This window comes from Myotis daubentonii, chromosome 3 (genome assembly GCF_963259705.1).
Source record: "Myotis daubentonii chromosome 3, mMyoDau2.1, whole genome shotgun sequence".
NCBI classification, from domain to species: Eukaryota; Metazoa; Chordata; class Mammalia; order Chiroptera; family Vespertilionidae; genus Myotis; species Myotis daubentonii.
The window spans coordinates 65,929,749-65,949,533 of NC_081842.1; the positions used below are offsets into that span (position 1 = coordinate 65,929,749).

At 37.2% G+C, this 19,785-nt stretch overlaps 1 protein-coding gene across 5 annotated transcripts in view; it reads left to right on the forward strand.

The window, feature by feature from the left end:
- The window catches only part of ZBTB20 (zinc finger and BTB domain containing 20), a 919,384-nt gene that overhangs the window by 362,472 nt on the left and 537,127 nt on the right, over positions 1-19,785 (forward strand). For all 5 annotated transcript variants that reach the window (XM_059687788.1, XM_059687786.1, XM_059687787.1 and 2 more), the window contains one exon: positions 17,116-17,188. The gene's annotated coding sequence lies outside the window, so the exon portion shown is untranslated. The remainder of the gene's footprint in view (positions 1-17,115; positions 17,189-19,785) is intronic.

A 19,785-nucleotide genomic window follows, 5' to 3' on the forward strand; every position in this document is an offset into this window, starting at 1 on the left:
TCGGCGGCTTCTAGACAGTTCTTTAAAGACCTTAAAAGTGTGGTTTTGAACTCTGTATCCAACAGTTTGCTTTCCTCCAATTCTGTTGTTTGTGTCCTGTTTCTTTGTCTTGGCATTTTTTATGCTTCGCTGTGTCGATAGAGTGTCTTTCTGTGCTAAGTGTCCCAATTACCTGAGGTAGACACTCTTGGTGCAGCCCCTTGTGGGCTTTGTGCACAGTCTTGTTCTAGTTAAGCCTTGATTGTTGTAGTTATCACTGTGAGGAATTCACCTCCAGGCCAATTGGCTGTGAGAATCAGCTGCGTTTGCAGTGGGAGAACTTCTGTGCTGGAGACACCCCTCTGGGGCTAGACTTGCTTTGATGGGGCTTTGGTGCTCACTGAGTCTGCCCCCTGAGTGTGTCTTTTATGGTTCCACGGAGCTGCAAACTGGATGGTCCCACTCTGACCTCTGGGCTTCCTGGCTCCTGGATCTCTAGGGAGGTGCTAATCTAGCCTCTGCCTTAGGCTACCCAGCAAAAGTCTCCCTGCAGGGCTTGGGTGGGGGGGAGGGGGTCCCACGGGATCAACAAGGCGGGGTTAGCAATTATGGCTGCTCTTAGTCTTGCCCTCAGAGGCTCTGCTTCTCAGTGTCCCAGTAATCTCTGCAAGCCCCACAGAGAGAAAGCTTCCCTAGGGTTCTGAGCGATGCCAGACAGTCCCGCTTCTCCTGTATGAGTCTGGGTCCCTAGAAACTCGCCCGGAACTGGAGCTCAGAGCCTGAGACTCCCTCCCGATTGAAATCGACAACGGTTTCCTCAGCCATCAGCCCGCTCTGCATGCACTCCGCACCTTAGTATTTTACTTCAGCACTGTGCCTCCTCTGAGTCTTGATATGTTTTTCTCTTTCCTCCTAGTTGTAGAACTTCCACTCAGCCAGCCTTCCTGTGGTTCTGGATGATGTCCGTTCCGTTCTTTTAGTTGTATTTTTGAAGTGGTTGTTCGAGGCAGCAAATTCCGGTGTTTACCTATGCCGCCATCTTGGTTTCTCCTCTAGAAGACTATTTTTTTAACCCTTTCTTTGTTTATTAGGAATGAGTGTTGAAGTATATTTCATGCTTTTTTTGGGTAAATGTCAAATACAAATTGATGAACATAGACTTTTCTTGTGATGTCTTCTTCAATTCAAATAAATTCATACAAACATTTATCCAGCTTACAACCTATTAGAAATTGCTCACTAGGCATAGTTTCTTCTCTTAAAAAGGTTATAGGATATTTTGGAATATAATAATTAACCAAGGGATTTATAGTAATTGATTTTCCATTATTAGATCGCTCCTGCATTGCTAGATAAACTCTGTAGTTTGGATTTTATTAAGAAAATTTTGAAGGCTACCTAACAGTATACCATGTCAAATTTAGAATTTTAAAAATTGCAATATGTAAAATTATGATTTTCAATGTAAATTATGAGTTTTTATATTTGAAGCAATTGTGTTCAGTTTCAAATCAAGAACACCTATAAAACTTGATAATGTCTCTGCAAATTCATAGACCTCTATAATATAGATTATCTATATCCTATATATTCAGGAAATTGGAATTTCTAATCATACTTTATCACTTCTTAACTAGTATAACAGAAATGATGTGTAATATTGGGGCAAATCACTTTCATGATGCCATCATTGTATTTTCATTTCTTTGGCAGTCTTCTGAATTATCTGTAGGATTTAAGTATACATTTACATTGATTTATTTTCAGTTGACTTTTTTTGTAATAATATTATTGCTTCAGTGTAGGTTAGCATAATTTATACTCTTTTTCCCACCGGGTGTTATACTTTATTCTGTTTTTCAGAATCCCTTTTTTTTCTTTTACATAGTATGCATGAATGAGTATCTGATATTTTTAAACTGTACCCTCTTGCCTAGATTCTTTATATTTCACACAAATCGAATCAGCACATATTGATTGAGAATGAGTTTTCTACTCAGCATCATGCTATGGATTACAGTACAGAAAAGCATGAATCACATACTTTCAAGGAATTTACTTTCTAGTTGGTAGATAGGATACAAATAAGGAAAACATGCCAAAACAACAAATTATAATGAAAGGTTTATTCTTTATAGTGGCTAACATAAATACAGTCATATTCTTGTTCTATATTTAAGCAAATGTCTTAGAACTCACAGCACACCTTTGTATATTGAACTCACTCTGGCCTCTTCATGCTTTTCCTATTGATAGTGTACCTTTACTATTATTTCTTCACTTGCTGCTTAAAAATTGTATTTACCCTTGCAAGTTTTTTTTCTCTTTTGAACAACACTCGATAGACAAATGTTATGCACATTAATCTCTGAGACATTATCAGTGATAATTTGTCTCACACCAAGTTGACCCTGCTCAGAGTTAGGAAATAGAAATAGCACATGCTACTATAATTATAGACTGAAAATCATTGCATTCTGAATTTATTTCATTAAAGAACTTGCCCTGATTTATAGAATCATTCACAAAAGAATTAACATGCAAAGTAGGAGAAATCCAAATGCTTACATGAAGTAGTATCCCTCTTGAAAGGGAATTTTAGCAGTAAACTTTGGTGTATATTAGGAAAAAAGAGTCTTTTGTAAGATTTTTATATTGTAGGGCCATTCATTTTAAGCTTTAGCTTTCAATAAGTATTCTAATTAATAACCTAAAAATTTATTATATTTTGTAAAATTTATATCCCCCCTCAATTTTTAACTCTTGCATTGAATAATGTTTGTCATGGACCATAATACCTACCCCTGTGGAACTATTATCCTATCTTAATTCAGAAGAAATACTATTGATTAAGTAATTCTTAACAGCTTCTAAACTTCAAGGCATTTTCAGCCACCATTTCTCCCTAACCTCACTATGAGCTTCCTGTATGGTATCATTCATTTGAGGTCTTATTAAAATGTAAGTAAATTACACCCAGCTCACTTCCTCTATTTGCCCATCTTGTTACTATATCGAAACAACTGTCTTAATGAAACACATATTGATGTATTGTGTATTTCCGAGCTAAACCAAACTGAGGAGGAAGTCATATGAATATATAGCAGAACCCACTTCATAACAGTTTTTGTTAAACCATTTTATGAATTGGAGATAATATGAGCCATGGGAGATGATGTAATTCTACATGACAGAGTTCACAGAAAGAGGATAGCTCCTCAGATAGAATTGGATTAGGTTTTTTAGAGATATGCATTGAAGCTTTTATGGTGCTTCACCTTTATAAGCATAGCTAACTCTCTCTTTTCCATATGAATATTGAAGTGCTATGACAAAGGCAGTTAAAAAAAATAAAGAAAAAAGAGTGTTATTTAAAATAATTTGTCTTTGGCCTTTGTATAGAATATGATTTCTTTGTATACAAAATGCTTTGGTATCAAATTTACCATTTTATTTTTGTTTTTCATGGGTTATGAATATATTTCTTACCTCCATATTATGAAACAGAAATGATCCAACACTTGTGCAGTGTCATAGTAATTTGTTATATAATAGGTAACCTTTATAGAGCAGTGATGGCGAACCTATGACACATGTGTCAGAGGTGACACACGAACTCATTTTTTTGGTTGATTTTTCTTTGTTAAATGGCATTTAAATATATAAAATAAATATCAAAAATATAAGTCTTTGTTTTACTATGGTTGCAAATATCAAAAAATTTCTCTATGTGACACGGCACCAGAGTTAAGTTAGGGTTTTTCAAAATGCTGACACACCGAGCTCAAAAGGTTCGCCATCACTGTTATAGCGCACGATCAGAGAAAACCTAATGTTTATTAATGAGCAACAATAATGAATAATCCTATCTAATAATAGGGAAACATGGTAATTAACCATACCTCCGACACGCTTCCCATTGGCTAATCAGGGCAATATGCAAATTAACTGCCAACCAGATGGCAGCTGGCAGCCAGGCAGCTGAAGCGAACAGGAGGATTGCTTGCTCCAGTGATGAAGGAGCCAAGGTTCCCCGCCTGCCGCTGCCGGCCTCTGAGCTGCACTCTAAGAAACAATGTTGCAATTATAGAAGCTAAACAAACCCCAGAAACCTGCTTTCATCCAGCTGGGCGTCAGAGCTGGAGCTGCAACAGTGTTTCAATTATAGAAGCCAAACAAACCCAGATACCTGCTTTTAGCAGCCGAGGTCTCAGAGCTGGAGCAGAGCCTCAGAGCTAAAGCCGGCTCTCAGTTCCAGTGACAGCCATAGAAGGTAAATAAATCCCAGAATAAAAAAGAAAAAAAAAAGAAAAAAAGGAGAGGTTGGGAGAGGTTGGGAGCTTAAGTCACCCGCCAGCCTGAAAATGGCCTTCAGCCCCTCACCCAGACTGGCCAGGCACCCCAGTGGGGACTCCCACCCTGAAGTGGGTGTGACCAGCTGCAAGCAGCCATCATCCCCTCATCCAGGCTGGCCAGGAACCCAGGCGGGACCCCCCTACCCTGATCCGAGACACCCTTCAGGGCAAACCAGCCGGCCCCCACCCGTGCACCAGGCCTCTATCCTATATAGTAAAAGGGTAATATGCAAACTGACCCTAACAGCAGAAGGACTGGGAATGACTGGTCACTATGACACACACTGACCACCAGGGGGCAGACGCTCAATGCAGGAGCTGCCCTCTGGTGGTCAGGGCGCTCTCATATGGGAGGAGCTCTGTTCAGCCACAAGCCAGGCTGATGGCTGCCAGTACAGCGGTGGTGGTGGGAGCCTCTCCCGCCTCCTCAGCAACGCTAAGGATGTCCGACTGCAGTTTAGGCCTGCTCCCCGCTGGCAAGTGGACATCCCCCGAGGGCTGCCGGGCTGCCAGAGGGATGTCTGATTGCCAGCTTAGGCCCAATCCCCTGGGGAGCGGGCCTAAGCCAGCAGGTGGTTATCCCCTGAGGAGTCCCAGACTGCGAGAGGGCACAGGCCTGGCTGAGGGAGCCCCTTCTCTCCCAGAGTGCACAAATTTTTGTGCCCCAGGCCTCTAGTAATAAAATAATCAGTAGTAACCCTATGAAATACAATACCACTTTATTAATTACTAAATTAATCTCTAGAAAATAGTTACTGTTACTTGAATAAATACCAAATAGTTGGAATAGGACACAATTGAGTGATGTGCAGGAGAAAAAAGAGGAAGCCAAATTGGGATTAAAATTCCTCATGTTTGAATAAAATGCTGAAGTGCCAGTGGTGGTTGATTGTCTCTGTGCAATTGGACTTTTGGCATTTATAATTTTTTCTTATACTTTTCTGTATTTGCCAATATTTTTTGCAATGGGCATGTGTTGATTTTCTAATCAGGAAAAGTTAATATAAAAATGTGTTATGAATAGAGCACTTGCAAATAATTTATTGAGAGTTAACTATATAAAATCTCCTGGGGAAAGTGGAAGCCATAAACTAAACTTAAGGGCAGTGTATTGCTTTATACAAATAATCTGCTGTCTCAGATATAATTGAAATTTTGCTCTCACTTTTCTTATTGCTTTAAAATTTCAAATGGGAGACAACTTAATCATGGATAAAATAATAATATGAATAGCATTATGCTCTGCACCCATTTCTCAACTCTACTTAGGAAGAAAAGCCTTTAGTATGTTGAGAATATGGCCATATATAAGGTATGTTATCATCTGTGGAGAAGGACATTATTCTCTTTCAAAGTCAGCCTCTCAGAGAACTATTTATATAACTAACATTCTGGGGTTTTGTTTTTTATTTATTTATTTTTTAATTGTTTTATTGCTTAAAGTATTACAAAAAGTATTATATATGTCTCCTTTTTTTTCTCCCCTTGACCTTCCCCTAGCCTCCCATACCCCCCAGTGTCTTGTGTCCATTGGTTATGCTTATATGCATGCATACAAGTCCTTCGGTTGATCTCTTACCCACCCACCCCACAACCCTCCCGCTATATTCTGATTTTAAAGCATTGTTTATTACAAGTTGTGGAGACTTAAGCTCATGAGATGAGGTCATCACTTGGAGGCTTATCTGAGTATTTATGTAACATGTGCCAGCTAAACAGTCAGCTAAATACCAAAGCAATTAATTATATTTTGTTAAAAATACTATGGGAACATTTTATAAAGGGCCTCTGTTACTTATATAGAGGTTTAGTACAACTTTTATGTAAATTATTATAAGAAACCCGTTCCTTCAGCTGATGCAACATGGGCCCGGAAGCATGGCTTCCAGAACGGAGCATCTCTGGACTTGATGACCCTGTGCAGGGCAGAATCTGCACAATCAATTATGGTTGCCCTGTGTTCCATGCTTTATTAATGACCTAAAAGTAGTTTCTGTTGCTCCATAGGTTCCAAATGGTTCTATTCTTGCACAGAAAGCCAAGAACAACCTAAAGGTGACTAAAAAGGTGCTTATCTGAGCTTCAAGTTAGTCTTAGACCCTGATGATGTATGTCTATTAATTTGCTTCAAATATCTGGTTTGAATAGCATTGAAAGTAGAAAGAAGTTAAATAAAGTCAGTACAAAGCATAGATGAGTTTATCAAGTTCAGCTCCTAGAAGAACTAAGTTGACATTTAAAAATTGCATCTAGCTCTAGCTGGTTTTGCTCAGTGGATAGAGCATCGGATTGAGGACTGAATGGTTTTGGGTTCGATCCTGGTCAAGGGCACATGCCCTGGTTGCAGACCCAATCCCTGGTAGGGAGCATGCAAGAGGCAGTTGATCAATGATTCTCTCTTATCATTGATGTTTATCTCTATCCCTCTCCCTTCCTCTCTGAAATTGTGTGTGTGTGTGTGTGTGTGTGTATAAAATAAAAATTGATAAAAATAAATAGATAAAATAAAAATTGCGTCTAAAAATTTTGGAGTATCCTAGAATAAATTTAGATGACTTGATATATGGAAACAGAGACAGATGTTCTTTCTTTATTCTAAAAGAAATGAAGATGGTTTAAAGGCATACATAAATAAATATGTACATTTAATATAACTTAAGTTATAAATGAAATACATAATCTAAATGAATTATGTACTATAAGTGAATTAAATGTAAACTAAAATGGGTAAACAAGGGCCAAAATATGAGAAAAGGGGCAGGGCTTAGACTTACATAAAAAAGCATCCTTTATAGAATCTTAAAAACATTTACAAATTGGTTTTCTACCATATGGTTTGAAGAAATACATTGCTAATACTAAGAGTAGGAAGAAATACCTTCAATATATAAAGGGATAGCTCTATTATGTCATGAATATCATGATCAATATTCACTTTTATGAGAAATGAATATCTTACTGTTGTAGCCTCAATATAGATTGACATCATCTCAGTCATGTGCAATGTGGTTTTCTGAGTCTTATAAAATACTAGTATATACCAAGTAGATAGCACTCTGTTCTTGTGTAATTCCAAGGAAGATTTTAGAATACATCTAGATTCCAATGAAAGGTTTGCACATCCTTTGGATAATTTTCTATAGGTACTGTTTCTCTAAGTTATACCTTTGATTGTTATTAGGTGACAGTAAACTCGACTTATTATTAAAAAAACACTTGAATACAGCTATTCTTTTCTCATTGATAACAGAAATACTAATCAAGTTAGAGGTGGGTTGGAATTCTCTTATAGAAATTGTGAAGCCTAACAAAAATACACAGATAAAAAAAAATCCACCCACATTACCCAAGATTCTAGCTGAAGAAGTATCATATACAGGACCAAATAATCTCTTTAAACATTAGTTTTGATTTTTTATAATATGCAGACAAATGGGAGATGGAGACTCCAAGTTTCTTCTTTGTTATAGCTTGAATATTGCCAAATTGAAAATCTCATAGTACAATTTAATGCATTTTTATTGTATACTTCCTCACCAGACTTACTCATATTCTTAAGCAATTTATGCTATATTTTACTGCTTTGTTTTATGGATTAGATTCCTTGTTTTCCAAATACAAGTAATCATATTTACTGTTACTGTTTCCTGGGTTAAAGGTGAATTATGATGACATTTTTATGAGATGAAGTTTGGTGAATACTTTGATTTCTTTGATACTTTGTAAATGTGAGGTATTAATGTTGATCCAAAAATATGAGTAAGTTATTCAGAGTTAATGCATTAAATATTCTGAATTTCTACTTCAGAAATTTTACTAATTTTTCCATTTCTTTTAGTCACTTTGAAGAAAAAAAAATGTTTTGAAAATTCCTGGAAGTAAATACTACATGTTTATCTCATTTTACATGATAGGAGTGATTTTGTAAATATATTCATAATTTAAATGTTCTAGGAGAATATGTTCTTAAGGAAATATTATTGTGGATTATCATGTAAAGCAAAAACCACTTTTAACATGTATATTACTCCCTATTTCTATAGGGGAAATTTCTGATTTACAAGAGTTATTTAAGGTCCCAGATGAGCGTATTTCCTTAGTATGTTTCTGAGGAGATATAACCTGGATGGGACATGAAATTGAAGGAATAAGTTGGTAAAAACTAACCTGCTCCAACTAAGTGTTTGGACCACTTCAGAGATCTCTGAGCTACTACTTATTTATTTTTATTTATTTGTTAATTCTCTCCAGAAGATATATTTAGAGATAGTGGAAGGGAGGGACGGAGGAAGAGAGAGAGAGAGAGAGAGAGAGAGAGAGAGAGAGAGAGAGAGAGAGAGAGAGAGAGAAACATCAATGTGAGAGAGACACATTGATTGGTTGCTCCCACACACACCGCTACCGTGGGCCGGGATTGAATCTGCAACCCAGGTATGTGCCCTTGACTGGGAATCAAACCTTTTACCCCTCAGTATGCAAGCTGATGCTCTAACCACTGAGTTACACAGGCAAGGACTGAGCTACTCTTTTGTATGAGATTAAGTCTAAATGACATATTCTCCACAATTGCTTGTAAATGGATTTATTCTAGTACAGTCCAGCTCCAAATTTACAAGAAATCCATTATGAACCATGTAATTCTAGCTGTTCTCATTGAATGTTTCCTCTCGGTTCTGTAAAGTAAGGTAAAAATTTTTATTTCCCATAGGGTAAGTTTGGCACTCTCATCCTCATCCTCCATCCAATTCCCAATCCTTATGGCCCAACTTAAGTAACAATTTTTAGAATTGGCAGACATTCTTAATCCTGCAAAGTTTTAGACTTTCTAGAGATACAGTCAACAGGCAGCTGAAAATTTCCTATACACATGCGACCATCACGGAAACTTTCATTCAATGATAGTTGGACCTCTTCACCCACCTACCCAGACACATGTACACCTGTAGCAGGGTCTCTGATTCTAGCATTATAAGGAAAAGAATTAGGCAGTGTTTTTTTGCTGAAGGAATACCATAAATTATTTATGCTCACTATATTGAAGTAGGTAACAAATTATATCACCCAAACTGGATACGTTTGAGAGTAAAACAGGCCACATTAAATATTATGCGAAGACAACAGGCATAAGTGTGATGTGGTATTGTAGCTGGACTACCTTCACCTCTTACTCCTCCCAAACTCCATTAGCACAATAGTTCTACTAGGGAAGGAGAAGCTATGAAAAGCCCCAACTTCACTGCAAAAAGGGGCTAACTTGATGGAGTAGAACATGAAAAACCACATATTCCTAGGAGCTTGCAGAAGCTATAGAAATCTCAGTGGTAAACAATCAAGGAGTATAAACAGCACAAGGTTGCAATTCATGTTGGGATAGGCAATAGACTAGCTTATTAGCCCGAAATTTAACAAGGAGAATTGGAAAAGGAGACTGGTATAGTGGCCCAATCAAAGCTAACACATATCACTGATGGTTTGGAAGGCTGCACACATATTCCAGGAAATGCCAGAGAGGGTTCAGGATATTCACATACCCCGGGCTGACCCTAATGCTTTGGGAAAAGAGGAGATATGAGATAACCCAGTGGAATGTAACAGCCAAGGAAGACTTGTAAACTGCTTGAACTTTGAATGCATTCCCCAACCCATACATATATCCATCTGCAAAGGGTGTTAGCTTATTCGTCCAAGGTGTTTAGGTAAAACTTCTGACTAATCATTGGTTGTAAACAACAAACTGTGCTGACACAGGGGCAAGTCTTAACTAAAAAATGAAAATAGGCATTATAAAAAATGACCAGAGGCATCAATGGCTGAACAGGATAAAACTGACTCCACAGAATTAGACTGGGAAATCACTAAATGAACAAACAAACAAGTAAATAAACAGCAATAAAAGCAACAACCCCCCTGGAAGGATTATCAGAAGCCAGAATTACTATAATACATTATACAGAATGTCAATTTTCAAGAAAATGAATTGTGAGATATGCACAGAAACAGGATTATAATCCACACCTGTTAAAAAAAAAGCAGTCAAGAGAAACTGTCTCTGGATCTCAGTGTGGAGAGCAGAAGTTGAATTTAGCACACAAATACTTGAAAACACCTATTATCAATATGTTCAAATAACTAAAGGAAACCTTGTTAAATAATTAAATATAGTATTATAATTATTCTTTGAATAAGAGTATAAATGTAATGATATAATTTTTTTTAAAGAAGAAACAAATTAAATTTCTGGAGTTGAAAAGTGAAACCACTAAAATGAGAAAAAAAATTTCCAAAGGGACTTAAGAACAAATTTTATGTCAGAAGAGTCAGTGAATTTTATAAATCTATAGAAACTATCCAATTTCCTGAAGAATAGAAAATAAGATAATAAAGACAATGAACAGCTTCAGAAATCCATGAGACACCATCAAGTATATTAACATATTTGTAATGGGGGAAAAGTAGAGGAGGAAAGAGAGAAAGGGCAGAAAGAGATAATGACCAAAAAACTTGCCAGCAATGATGAATAACATTAATCTACACATCTAAGAAATTCAATAAACCCCAATTTTAAAAACACAAAAGGATCCAAACATAGACAAAATATAGTCAAACATTGAAAGCCAAAGAAAAAGAGAAATTCTTGACAGAAGCAGGAGAAAAAAGACTCATTTAATAGAGGGGACAACACTATGATTAACAATTGATTTCTCATCAAAAACAATTAAAGCCAGAGAGCTGAGGGATAACATATTCAAAGTGCTGAATAAAAATGATGAAAAAAGATTGTGACAAGTAAGAATTTTATATCCATCAAAACTGTTCTTCAATAATGAAGGTAAATTAAAGATATATTCCAAGTTAAACGAAGCCTGAGGTAGTTTGTGGCTAGTAGACTGGCCTTATAAGAAACATCGAAGGAAATTTTTTAGATTAAAAGGAAATGACATCAAAAGTAACTAAAAATCCACCCAAAGAAATAAATAGAACTGATAATATAATTACGTAGGTAAAAATAGATAAGATATAAATACATGATAAAACTCAAAGGAAGGAAATAATAAAGATTAGAGCCAAAATTAATGAAATAGAAAATGATACAGAACATCAATGAAACCAAAAGTTGATTCTTTCAAAAGATCATCAGATCTTTGGCTAGAGTAACCAAAGAAAAAGGACAGAAGATAACAGATACTAAAACCAGGTATTAAATTAGACTCCATAGAAATTAAAAGGGTTAAAAGATAATACTATGAACATATATATTCAAGCAATTGGACAATTTATGTAAATTGGTCTAATTTCTGAGAGTGCACAAATTACTGAAACTGATTCAAGAAGAAATAGAAAATCTGAGTAGACCTACAATAGTAGAGATAAAATTAAGTCACCCTACAAAGAAAACTCTGGATGCAGATGGCTTTACTGCTTCCAATCCAATATTTATAGACTAAATAATACCAATATTTCACAAACTTTTCCAAAAAAATAAAGGAAGAAGAAACTATCCAGTCTGAGAATAGTATTACCCTGAGACCAAAGCCAGTCAGAACCATTAAGGAAAACACACACACACAGTATTCCTCATGAATATAGATAACAAAATCTTCAACAAAATATTTACAAACAAAATATAACAATCTATAAAAGTATTGTACACCCAGACATGTAGAATTTAGCAAGGTTAGTTTAACATCCAGTAATTAATTAATGAAATATACCATACTAGGGGCCCAGTGCATGAATTTGTGTACCTTGAAAGGATCTGTGGTCCGTGAGGATGTGGCGGGCACAGGGCAGGTCTCGGCCCATCCTCCGTGCCCCTGCTTGGCCCCTCCTGCTGCAGCCCCTGGTCTCCTGTCTGACAGCAGCCCCGTTCCAGCTGCTGCTGTTCCCACACGCTGACAGCGCCGCCCCCCCCCCCCCCACTTGCACCCGCTGATGGTGTGGAGCAATTGGGGCAGGCGCCAGCAGCTGGTGTGAGCCAGGCGGTGCTATCAGCGTCAGCGGGTGCGAGTGGTGGCTGCTGCTCCAGTCACCTCTCAGGAGCAGGAGCAGGGGCAGGTGGAGAAGCCCTCAGTTGACAGCCACTGTTTGCACCCACTGACAGTGATCGGGACCAGCTCCAGGTGCCAGCAGCAGGTGCAAGTGGGGCCATCACTGGTAGTGGGTGCTAGAGGCAGCTGCTGGCCCCAGTCGCGTCTCAGGAGCAGGGGGAAGTGGAGAAGCCCTAAGGGGCAATCGGGGTTGGCAGCTGCCACTTGTACAGGCTGATGACGCTGAGAGATCAGAGCCTGCACTGGACGCCGGCAGTGGGTGCTAGCAGCGGCTCCAGCGCTGGCAGCGGGTGCAAGTGGTGTTGGTGCCAGCCACAGGTGTGAGCACCTCATGGGACTGCGGTGCATGGGAGCAAAGAATTTTCAGTAATCACCAGAGGCTTGCCCTGATGACAGCGACTGGTGCTCTGCCTTGGTCTGGCACCCCCACTCATCTGCTCCACCTTCCCACCGCAGCTGCTGCCCGCCATGTTCCATGCTCTGCTGCCTGCTGCTGACGCCTGCCATGCTCCGCACATGCCCCCTGGTGGTCAGCATATGTCATAGCGACCAGTTGTTCAATTGTTCTGTTGTTCCGCCAATCGGTCTATTTGTATATTAGGGTTCTATATATATAGATTAGTAGAGTAAATGAGAGAACAACATGATGATCTCAATAGAGACACAAAAATCATTTGAGAAAATCCAATATCTATTCGTGACAGTAACTTTCAACTTTTGCAGCCTGATAAAGGGCATCTATGAAAAACAGCTAACATCATACTTAATGTTGAAAGATTGACTGATTTAACTCTAAGATTAGGAGCAAGGCAGGGTTGTGATAGCTCTTTTATTCAACATTGTATGGGAGTTTATGTTCAGAAAGAAAAAGAAGTAAAGAAAAGGAAAATGAAAGGTAGGTGGGAAAACAACAGAAAAGAAAGAAATCAAAAGCATCCAGATTGAAGAATAAACAAATATTTTTATTTTCAGAAAATATAGTATGTAGAAAATCTTAAGGATTGCATTCACACACACACTTATATGCAGACACACAGAAATAAATGAGTTCAGCAAATTCACTGGATACAAGAGCATTATACAGTATCAATTATATTTATATATACTAGCAACAAACAAAACTAAGAAACAATTCTCACTATAGCATCAAAAATAATAGAGGTGAGAGGGGAGAATATGGTGGCTGGCAGGACAGAGGTGAGGGAGAGTGTGTGAGTGAGTGAGGGGGTGAAAGGAGAGTATGTGGATTTGCGGTGTGTGTGTGTGAGTGAGTGAGGAACAGTTAAATCAAGCAAGTGTAGCAGGGCTGGCAGACCAGGCTCTCCTGAACAGGGAGCACCTACCACCACTGCAGGCACTTCCATTTTTTCTAAAAACCAATGGAAAAATATCATCAGCTGAGGAATAAAAAATATATATATATCAAATCTGGCCCTGGCTGGTGGCTCAGTTGTTTGGAGCATCATCCATTATGCCAAAATATTGAGATTTCAGTTTTCGGTCAAGGCACATACCTAGATTTCAGGTTTGATCCCTGGCTGGGGCATGTCTGGGAGGTATCTGATTAATGTTTCTCTTTCTCTAAAAAAATCAAATCTGAACAGGGTCATAATGAATCATAGATAGATGAGTAAACTCTCAAAAACAATCTGAGTAAGTTACAATAGATGGTGAAAGATGGGAGAGCATTAAGAGAAGTGCCTGCATTCAAATAGACCTTCTATCTATATGAGGATTTTACAAAGTAGAGTGTGTGGTCACAGTAGTCCTTTGTTCCCGGTCAATGAATATAGTTGATCACCTTCCTTCATTTTTTTTTATTATTTGGGGGCTATTTTTTATTTACACAATAGGTTACCATAATTTAATGCATTTGTTAGTTCTCTGGAGAGCCATTTAGAATCTTTACTGCAGAATATACAATTCTTTTGCTAAAGGGTCTCTGCCAAGAGAAGCATTCTTCTGGGCTTTTCAGTTTGCATTGATTACTGAGCTGTATCTCAGTGCATTACTGGGTGTTGACTGTAATCTGCAAAGCCTTACACAGTTTGGTCCTAATTAAGGAATTTTGATACTGGTGGTCAATATTATAATGACTGAGACAGATCTATGTGACTTGAAAAAAAAATGTAACAGATTTTGGAACCTGAAATGTCAGGAGCAAATTACTCTTTTTTGATGACACATAATCTGGAAATCTATTTTAGAGGTGGTTTCAGTGAATAGTACTGAACTTGAAAAGAAAACAAACAGGAAGTTGAAAAGTAGACAGTAGTGCCAAAAATAAGGTTTATGTTCCTTAATGTAATCTGACATGCCTTCAGAATATTGCATTTCTTTGATGACCATCTTTCCAAACAGCTTCTACCCAATACTTAACCCCACTACATAGTGACAGAGTTAATGATTTTCTCATGAGGCAGATATGAATAGGAACAGCATTCAAAGACAACTGGTCTCACTTCCAGGTCCATCTTTGGGCCAAGATATGTAGTCGCCAACAGTGAGTTGGCGACTGTATTTTTTGAGTCCTGGCGCAAAGTAAGATCCATCTGTTTTGCCCAGCCGTTTGCCTGAGTGCCACAAAATGGTCCTGTTATTAGTCTTATTTGTGGTCTTATTTGAGGGTAAGGGATAATGTAAATAAACTTCAGCCCTCCTTGTGATGAAGGTAGCATGGGAATTAAAAGTGTTGGTGTTGGTAGTGGTAAGTGATGTTGTGTCTCTTTTCTCAATTGCTCTGTTTTCTTTGGATTGGGAAACAGACATTTAAGAATGAGTTTGTCATCTGGAAGGAGAGTTGTGACCAAGTTTCCCTCAACAGGATACAAGATGTTATTTTTGAGCTTCATTACCCTCACCAAGGGGAAAAATAAGAGGGAAAAAATAAGGAAGAAAGCGAAAGTAAGGAAGAAAGGCAGAAACAGAAATGAAGAGAAAGGTCAGAGGAGGAGGAATGCTGTGAGGAGAGGTAGAGAATGTAACCGACTATTCATAGAAATAGCTTTATTATTTTGAACCAATAGTTAAGTTCACTCCACATCTGGTGAATTAAGAAAAGGAAATCCGACTGATTAAATTGAACTGCTAGTTGTCAGTTAAATCGTTTATATATAAATATACAATCTAGTTTCCATCACTTTTTCTTGTCTGAACTAGACAGTGAATCAGTCTCACTAACCATATTTGAGTGGTGAGTAGAACAATACCAATTGGTGATTCAGATTTAAGTAGAGGTGGGCAGTTTTTATATTTCTGAATCAGTTATTGGGCATTATTGTTATTGCATACAATTTCTAAGCCTGAGTTATTTTTGTCAGTTTCTTTTATGAATGTTTTGTTGCCTTATAAGGAAATATACACACTCCCCTCCTCTCATTCAGTTGTCCCTGGTGACGCCTTCATAATTTCTGTCTTTACACTGGTACATTTTTAGTCTAATTCAGGCATATGAGAAACAGGGGAAAAGTTTAGTCAATGTCAGTGATTTTTTTTTGATCCATTCATGGATAGATTTAGTGAATCTAAGCCAATTTGCATTTAAAATCTATATACATCAAATAGACACAATACTCAAAATATTCCTCCATATGCTTCAAGAGAAAAAGAAAACAGAATTTACAAGTGAGAACTAGATGCATTTTCTAATAATAGATGCAATTTCAGGGGGGATTTATGATCATGCTCTCAAATGTGGAAATATTAATATATTACCTTGCACTAATATGAAGGTGAACATAAACACACCACTTTAGTTTTACAAGTATATAAAAAAATGCACTGCCATGCTGTAAAGTAAAAGAAGATAATTGTATTGTCTCCATTTTACATTTAAAAACTATATTTTTCTAAATCACATCATGTCAGTTATTTGAAGCTAAAAATAGGAATGACTTAATCCCGTCTGTTTTTTTTTTTTAAACTATTATCTTTTTTATAGAGGGTGCTGTATGAAGAAAGATTGAAAAAATAGTATGACGTTTAAAGCCCAAATATTTATGACATACTTGGAGATTTTAATGCTTGGACTCTTAATTTGAATATTAGAAGTACATATTAAAAATGTGATTGCAGTTATTTAAACAAGGAGGTCTGGTTCAAATCCTGATGGTCTTCCCGTGCTGCTCCAAACAGCACTGGCTGCATGTGACAGGGTATACAATGTGTGGTATGGGGCAAGCTAAACTTACCACAATGCATTGCAGTGGGCATTTTGTATTGCTAAATATGTCCGTTTACCTCCACTTCACCATCTGCCCCACCACCTATTCATTTATTTGAAAGTAGTGGGTCTAACATTTTTTTCCAGTTCTGTTTAAAGTCACAATTTATCTTTAACATGTGATCATAGATTTTCGTCTTTATTCTCTGAAATTAATATTTTATGTAATCTTTAGGATGTGAAATTGTTTAGGAGTTGTTTTTAAATCAGATAGAATATTGCTAAAATTGAGAAGCACTGAGCTCCTAGTCATATAATTATGAAGTCCTTAACATGGAGGCATATTTTGTTTTTCAGAATTGCTTTTTTCCCCTCTTTAGATCCTTTTCTTTTCATTAAAAATCTACTCTGGGAAGAGGGTTTTTTTTTTTTTTTTCTTAACAGAAAAAAAAAGCCACGCTTGACTGATAATGCATTGCTTTGGATGGTGAAACATTATGAAAGTTTAATTTTTAATTAAATCTGAAATACCAATTATAACTGAAAGAGATTTTAACCTGTTTCTTTTCAGGCTGCCTGAAGTTACATTTAGAGACTGAAATCACTGCACCTTAAAAACAAAAGATTGAGCTGCACTGCTTCCTGTAAGTGAAAGCTTCCTGTATCTTCCTCTGTGTTTTGGTGACCAGTTCAATAAAGGACAAAAATATTGCTAACGTAGTAACCAGACATGAGTAAAAAATTTAACGCCCCTGAAGAAATATACATTTAAATGATTTTCTTCTTTAAAAATGGAAAATTTTTTGGCCTCAATATTCAGTATGTCTTTTTTACCCAGCCTAAATTGCGAATCCTTTCTTGAGGCTGGTTTGAATTGCATTAGGGAGGGTGTCACCCACTGTGCATCAGCACCGTGACATTCACCCTGTCAGGAAGGATTCTTGAATTTTTGTACAAATCTCAATGAGGGTAACAGATTTCTTATGGAATCAAAGTAAATTCCTTTTTACTTTGTGATGTCATTAGAAATCTTTAGCCTTTGTGTGAATGGAAATGGAAAGTTCATGATGACATCACAAGATTCTGTTGCCTTGAGGACTTTGGGCAAAACTAAGTAAAATGCATAATTCCCTTGTGTGCGTGTGTTCCCCATTCTGCTATGAAACAGTCAAAATAGCACATCTTATGTCTTCCCGTGAGCTACAAGGCTGTCTCTCAGAGCCCCATTGTTCCATAAATGCATGTCAGAGTCTACCACAGTCTGGTCTACCCTTATTTAGCTGCTGTTTTGTCAATGTACTTGGAAGAACAATTAACATTTGGGATTTCAATGTCTGAATAACAGGCAGTGAATAGAACCCGAGTATATAAAAGATTCAGACGCCCAGGGTAAGAAAACAGAAGCTTATCATTCATGGGGGGGAAAAAGAAAAGCATTTTAATGCTGCACTCAAAGGTTGTGAAATACTACAAGGAAAGTCAATCTGTTTTTTTTTTTTTTTAATTTAAAATAAAAATGTACATTTTGGTAGTGATATGCAAAGGGTTATGATGTCTTCCTAAGTTTTGCAATTTAATGTATTGCAAGGTCTTTTGCTAGAAAAATCTTAAAACACTTAAATAACATTCATCTGTTTGAGTCATTGTTGGGATGCCACATGTGGGGTATTTCAGTGGATTTCAGAGTATCCCAGTGCCTGTCCAACAGAGGACACAAAAGGTGATTCACAGGTTTTCTTTTATTTTCACTTTTGGTTCACTGCACTCTTTCATTATTGACTGATTCTTGCCTGTTGACTATAGACAGCTCTCAAGTTGTTAAATATCTCTGCCTATTCTTTGAATTCCTGTTAGGTCCTTTTTTTTTTTTTTTTTTTTTTTTTTTTTTTTTGAGAGCTGATGCATGAACCTCAATGTCAGGGTCTCCAGAGGAACTTTGGCAGCTTATGCATATTGCCCACTCAGCTCAGTGCCTAGTGGGTATGAGTGGATAAATGATGGTTATTGTTATTTTTGTCATAAGTACAACAGTTCAAACCCATAGATGGTAAGGTCTCTAAAAGCAGTGTCCATTTCTTATTCTTTTTTATAATCCCCAGTGCTGGACATAATAATAGTAATCAAGAATTAGCCGTTATTTGTACAATTACAAAATATATTAAAAGTCTGAACTTTGGGATGCATTCTGTCAGAAAGTATTTATTGTGAAGAGGAATTGAATAAAGTTTTTGACAGGGAGAAAATTATAAAGGAATTTGTCCAAGACAAACGTAGTATTTATCATCTCATTTTAGGCATCTGTCTTCTAGTCCTTCTCCTCTTTCACTTTACATTAATTTTTCCTGACCAGAATGAGATGTGCCCATTCGTACCATATTGTTCTTTGTGAAATGGTGTTCAGTCATTTTCTAAGCAGTGTGTCTTGCATCCCATACACTGGAGTTGTCTCCAAAGATAAATCTCCCTAAATTAGGATGGACGATGCTCTGCACCTGTTTGTCTAATTGCTATGCAAGTGAATTGTGCTTCAAGGAAATAGGGCAAATGGCACAATAGATATTGGGTCAAGAGGCCAGGGATTTGGGAAGTTGCCATTAGAAACTCCTACTTTCAGGGCGTAAAAAGGAAGGACCAGGGTCTTGGCACAACGTTCTTTAGAACTCAGAACCATATGACTCTCTTCTAAGTTTAGCCTCCTGGTTTTTGTTTGTGTCTTTCTTTCTTTTGCATAAAGGTCTCTGTCCTCCCCACCAATTTTAATTTAGCTCCAAAAGGGGTTCCTTTATTTTTATTAAATTAGCTTCTGGTGATGTAAATTAAGGCTCTCATAAAACTTAGCCCCTGAGGCAGAACTAAAATGAGAAGACTCAGGTTTAATGAATAGTACTCTTATCATGTTGGATAACATTGAAGGATACCAAAGAACTTTATAAATATACTTCACATTTTTTAAGATTAAAACTTGAGGTGAAAGGGATTTAAGGGCAGGGCACCATCAAACATTATAGGTAGAAAGGATATAAGAAATAAATGTTTAATCACCTAATTTTAAAATAAGTAAATTGAGGCCCAGTGTAGGGCATACAGGTTACCCATACGTACTGACTGACCACCAATGTATATCATCCTTAGCATCTAGGCCTGAGAGTAGATCAAAATTTAGACTCTGGGACTTTGATGTTTCCTTTACATTCAGGACTGAGAAGTGTTTCCTGAGGAACAAATTGCCTTTGGCTCATTT